The sequence below is a fragment of the Frieseomelitta varia genome, unplaced genomic scaffold, assembly GCF_011392965.1.
Source record: "Frieseomelitta varia isolate USP_RPSP 00005682 unplaced genomic scaffold, Fvar_1.2 scaffold_1842, whole genome shotgun sequence".
Taxonomy (NCBI): domain Eukaryota; kingdom Metazoa; phylum Arthropoda; class Insecta; order Hymenoptera; family Apidae; genus Frieseomelitta; species Frieseomelitta varia.
The window spans coordinates 1-6,433 of record NW_025109575.1 but is presented as its reverse complement, the minus strand read 5'-3'; the positions used below and the strand labels follow the sequence as shown (position 1 = coordinate 6,433).

At 29.9% G+C, this 6,433-nt stretch overlaps 1 long non-coding RNA gene and 1 other non-coding gene across 2 annotated transcripts in view; both read right to left on the bottom strand.

Moving 5' to 3' along the window:
• Window positions 1-6,301, bottom strand: part of LOC122538983 — an 8,140-nt gene extending 1,839 nt beyond the window's left edge. Inside the window, exons 1-3 of the long non-coding RNA XR_006308965.1 lie at window positions 3,147-6,301; window positions 2,730-2,927; window positions 69-241 (exon numbers count right to left, since the gene is read on the bottom strand). This is a non-coding gene — a long non-coding RNA (uncharacterized LOC122538983). The remainder of the gene's footprint in view (window positions 1-68; window positions 242-2,729; window positions 2,928-3,146) is intronic.
• On the bottom strand, window positions 3,955-4,143 carry LOC122538984. The gene has a single exon (XR_006308966.1). It is a non-coding gene; the product is annotated as a U2 spliceosomal RNA (small nuclear RNA).
• Window positions 6,302-6,433: the final 132 nt, after the last annotated feature.

Genomic DNA, 6,433 nt, shown 5'->3' with positions numbered 1-6,433 from the left:
ACTCACTCACTCACTCACTCATATCTTATCTCACTCACATTCATATGCACCTTATAATAAGAACTAACCTCTCACATCCCTGGTGGGGAGGGGACTGATCGGCGTCCTCAGAAACCAGAGTATCCGAGCGCCAGGTGATGTCCCTGCTGCAGCTTGGCGACGCTGAGCTTCATAAGGTGTACGGGAGCCGGGTCAGTTTCACCACTGGGGTGAGGAACCTGAAGATGGATGATGGAGCTGGCTGTCGTGAGAACGTTATTATTGAATTAATTGCAGTTATAAATAATTTTAAAATTTTTTACTAATAAAAAAAATTTAAATTTATATATATTAATATAGTTAAAACAATAAATATATATATTATGAAATAATGAAATTTAAATTTATTTTTTATAGTTGTTTGTAAATTAATTAAACAAATAAAATATGAAAATAAAATTATCATTCCCCTAATTATAATTAAAATTACATAAAAAAATAATAATGATAATGATTTAATTAAATAAATATTAATTGACATGAAAATAGTAAAGGAAATAAAATAAATTAATTGATTTAATGGATTAAAAGAAATTTTAAATAATAATAAATTAATTAAAAAAATTAAAATTAAGAATGAATTTATTATTATAATATAATTTAAAATAAAAATTTTCATTATTTCAAAAAATAATTTACATATAATTTTTAAAACTATAACTAAAAAAATTGTTTTAAGTTATGTAGTTTAATAAAAACATTAATTTTGTAAATTAAAATTTAAGATATAAAATTATATAATTAATAATAATATATATATAAATATAATTAAAGAATTAATTATTATTTTCTTTTTTATTATTATTATATTTATATTTGTAAAAAGTTGTTATTATTTAAGATTTTTAATCATAATAGAATTTTTACATATAATTTTTATTTTATTCATAATTTTATATATATATATATATATATATATATATATATAGATTATTTTTTATATTCATAATATTTATAGTATAAAAGGTATTTGTATCTAATTTATATCTAAAGTTAGAAGCTTTAATTTTTTATTTCAATTAAATTAGAATTTTATTCAATAATTTTATTAACAATACATTTTTTTGATTTTAATTAAATTAATTTAAATTGAAATAATTTAATTTAATTTAATTAAAAATTAAATTCATTCAATTTTTTAAATATGAAGTAATTTTTACATTTAATTTCGACTTAAAAATTAATCAGTATGATTCTTATTTAAATTAAAATATTCAATATAAATAACCTATTATTCATTCAATAATTAATGTAAATAATATTACAAATATAAATAATAAAATTATATTAATTATATAGAAAAAATTTATACATTTAAAGTAAAAATTATAAGAATTAATAAAGTAATTTTAATATTAAAACTTAAAAATAATAATCTAATTAAAAAAAAAAAAAATAGAAAATGGTAAAATATAAATTTTGAAATTTAATTAAATCCACATTCAAATGAAACTTTTTTTAAAATTATTTTTTTATTAATTAATAAAAATTTATTTAAATTAAAAATAATTATTGAAATTAATATAATTAATATAATAAATAATATAAAAATTAATATTATAATTAAATAAATTTTTTAATTGGAAATTAAATGCATTATTAATACTACATATATAAATTAAATTAATGTATAATAAAATAAATATAAAAATAATTAAATTACATCTATAAAATGTTAATATCAAAGTGATAATTCAAAATTAATATGATGAATTAATGAAAAATAAAAATTAAATAATCGAAATAATAAAATAAGTAACAAGTAACAACAATGTTCTAATTAATACGTGAATTCTATGAAATCCTGTAGATAATAAAAAAAAATTGATCCATAAATTCTATCTAATATTTATTCTAATATTTATACTAATACAAGCATTTTTAAATTCAATTATTTAAACAATATAAATAATATATAAATATAAAATAATTATAAATAATTTTTATATTACTTTAAAATTATTTTTTAAAAAAATACAAATGACTTAAAGTAATAAAAAATTTTAAATTAATTGAAATAAATGTATTTAATAATAAAATAATATAATTAAATATTTTAATTATTTTATGATATCATATTGTATTAATTTTAATTGATGAAGAAATAAATTTATTAAAAAATATTCGAATAAATAAAAATGTTAAAAATAATTTATAAATAATAAATATAATTAATTTAAATTTTAATTTTATTTTAATAAAAAATATATAATTATTTATAAACTTTGTTTTAGGAATAAATTTTTGGAGTCATGAAATTCTAATAAGAATTATATTTAAATAATAAAATGGTTTTACAATAGAGTGAATTGGAGGAAATAATTATTTTGAGAACAAGAGCATTATAAAATATTTCTCTAAAAGAAATGGATATTTATTTTTAATAACTGACGTATCTGTCTGTAATATGTTCTTAATATGTATTAAGTAGCTTAAAAATTTTGAGATATTAATTTGCATTTAAATAAATTCAGTGTAAGAAAATTATTTACATTACTCATGTTATATATATATATATTTATTAATTTTATAAAACATAATTCTGAATAATATTAAAAAATAATTTGATATTCAAATCAAATAAATATATTTATTCAGTTTACCCAAGTGTATTAAATACATATTCAATTATTTAAATAATATTTATATTCAAGCGAATTAAAAAAAAAATACATATATATAGGACGTACCAAAATTATGTGTATAGACTATCCACAGCTAGATTCTGCATCATTGGATCAGTGGAGATCTGTTTGAAAAATAACGTGCAAAATTGTACTTGGCCGGTTTTCTCAAGATCAAAGTTTTTTATTGTTGCATCGTGATCTACTCATCGAGAGGATAAAAAGTATCCAAGAAACACCATAGGTCGCAAATAACTCGTTCTCCTGAAAATGATTATATATATCCAATTATTATTAAACTCGCCATATATGTAACATTTTATATCTTGCAATGGAATAGGCTCTGCTATTGCCGATTGATGTCATATTGATGTCGAGACGAATTCAATACTGTATAAGCTCATTAGGGACAGCGTAATTATAGCAACAACGAACAATCTAATACACAGAGCGTAGCAAATTGTATTAGATTTTTGTGCTTACCAATGCGCTATCCAACGCCGGAAAACATCTTCGCGGTGCTGCTCGGAGGCGAGGCTAAATCTGTCGATGCAGGTAGTGTAGGAGGGCACGACGTCGCGCATTAGAACGCCAGCGATGCTCTCCATGACGCTTCTCTTCGGTGTCATTAATAAAATTCTGGTCGTTACCCTGAACACATAATGGTCTCCGTCATCAGGGGTGACGACATCCTGTTACCGCTGTTATCGTCTTTATTGTCGCTGTAGTCGTGCTTTGAGAAGTCATCAGACCTCTGGTCACAGTCCCCAACTCTTCATCTGCGCTGAAGATGGTCCTGCGTAGCAAAACGGGCAGCTGAACACCTCAGATCGCGGCACGAGCAACACCTCTCTTTGCGTGGTGCTGCTCTCCTTCCTTCTCGTATTCAAAGGCGCCCTCTTCTGGTCTGGCTCCTCTCTTCGCGACTACCCATGCTTCGTCTTCTACAGGTATAGCAGGAGAGGTTCCACCGATCGTCCTCTACACGGTGGCAGCGACCTGGCCGATGCACGTTATCGTGCGACTCGTACTCATGCGCTCCTACCCGGGGTGATCTCCACTCATCACAGCTCTCCTCTTCCGCCTAGGAAAGTCGCACTCCACACAGATCTTTCTTCTCCCCTCGAGGAGTGGTGGGTGGGTGGTCTTTTCCTCGCGGCTCTATTCACTTCCTCCAGACGCCGGGACGGTCTTCCTCTTGGTCGTCTGGAGAGAACCCGCGGGTCGCCAAATCGTTCCAGGTCGGTATCGGGTCGTCACAGGTCGAGAAAACGTTGATTGTTTGGAACCTGTGGATTGGGCCACTTCCAGTGGCACTGCAATACCGCGCTAATTCGCGGTGGTTGAGGAGTGAACTCTGCCAACTCCATCCGATTCCAAAAATCAGGTTCATATACTGACCCTCCCTCCTATGGAGGATGTATGAGGTATTAAACTGATAAGAACAAATTAATTGAGCTTTATTCTTTAAGCCATGTTTCCCGCGGGGACAAAGTCAACCGCCGCGAGATGGTACATAGTCTCGCAAGAGTGGCCTCTTGGCCTACATTATATAAATTATAAGTAGGAGAGGGCTGTAGAGGCTCCTCTCCTTCATGCGCGCTTAAAATATTACAGTTAAGATAGATAAATCAATCAATAAACAGGGTATAAAATATTAGTATATAAACAGAATAGAATAAAATAAAATATAAAATTAGTTTGGAGGCACAGCTGGTGCTGCACGCGTGTTCGCTGCGGTGGCAGTCGCCAGTGTGTATTTAAACAGAAACATGGCTGAAATAGAGCTGGCGCCCCGCATTGGCGCCAGCATCCATGTACATGACTTTTGCACCTTAACAGAAAGCATAAAGAAAAGATAAAAGGGTTAAAACAATAGATTTACAAAATAATAAAAGAATTGTAAAAATTATAAAAGGAACGATAATATACGCGGCTAAAAATGTGTGTCTATAGATCCAGCAACGAGTGAATGCTTAATAAAATTTAAAATTTAAGATAAAATAGGTGTTAAATTCAAAATAAAATAAGTAGTAAACAAGATTAAAGTTCGTTGAAAATTAACTTTAAAAAGCTAAAGTCAAATAGGTTAAAATTATGAATCGGTGGGAGGCAGCAGCTCGCGCTTACGCCGTCATGAACGTCATTGCGTTCACTCGGTTCCGGATCATCGTGTGCGACAGGTTCCTCGGTCTGGTCCCCTGGGATTGGCACACGATATTGTCTGGTACCAGACATGTTCGATGTACATGTCTGGAGACCAGGCGACAGTTTCAGAGACCACCAAGCGTCTCGCAGAGACGCAGCAGGGTCAGCAGGTGATCGTTCCACGGGTACCAAGCTCTCAGGCCGCCTCCAACGAAGCCGTCAATATGGGCGGTGTAACCGTGCCTACGTATCGAGTTGACGAAGGGCCAATACTTCAGAATTTTATTCAACTCTGTCTTCTCGAGCGTCTTAAATATATTTTTGAACGGCACGGTTACATTAGCAATGATGACGGTCTTCGAGAATTCGTGCGTCACAACAATGTCGGGGCACAGAGGTCTTTGGTATCAAACAGATACAATATAAAATAAATAAATAATTATCCATAAATAATAAATAAAATGAGTTAATAAATAAATAAACGCAAATAATAGAAGATGTACCATCGGGGTGTATCATTTAAATTGAGATAAAAATAAAATAAAATAAATAGATTTCGCCATACACTGGAACTCGATATAGATTTAATATAAATTAGACGCCAACACAATCGGTTAAACAGCGAGGCTATATTAATATTTTCTGGCAAAGGTACACCACAAAGTGTTTACCGTTGATCGTGTTTGAAAAAGATTCTCGCTCAGGAAGAACAGCCTCGAATTATACAAAAATTAAATATAGAACATTATACAAAAAATAAAATACAATATCGGTTGAAAAAAGAACAAACGATTAGCTGACTGATAAGATACGCTGTTAATGAATGACTCGATACATTGAGTAGATGCCCTGTATTCTAGCGAATTGTCGCTAGAATATTCAGTAAAATATAAATCCTATCGGCTCTCTATGAGCCAGTGGATGAAATGAATAAAACCAATTAAAATAATTATAAAATACAAGATAATACGTATAGTGCGTACCAGTAGCAAAATTTATCGCGGAAAAGACAATTCGAGACTGCTTCTGTCTCCTCGACACTCTGTATCGCACAATCGCTGGCAGCTTGAACAAGCCGTTAAACAAACTACTGAACTACGATATAAATTTACAATAATTATCAAATACAGGCACTAAGCACATTTACAAAATCCCTGAGAAAGGACTGTGCTGCCTGACGCTCGCCGGTTGAAAAGCCCGTCATCGTCGTCTGGTCGCCCATGTCTACGCACCATTATCCGTTCGCGAGAGAATCGAACTATGTTACTTAAAAATCACACGATGGATTTCGAATAGAGACTAATTCTTAAACATTGACAGCATGTTAAGCCGGATAACCCCATAATAAATGTAAGAGGGGCGCATCCCTCCTTACAATTTAAACAATTATACGCATCGCGCAAAGTTACAATTGTCGTTAACCTAATGGATAAAACAGTTACGAGTTGCACTAATCAATGCTCCTATATTATATATTTAATAGATAGAAAACATAGTAAAACACAATAAAAAGATAAACAATAAATAAAATTCGTAATCAACATATAGTAAAATATTTTAAAATATTAAAATATTTAAGTCACGCGACTAATAGAGGCTAGATCTTCCTCGAGCAAGCTCAA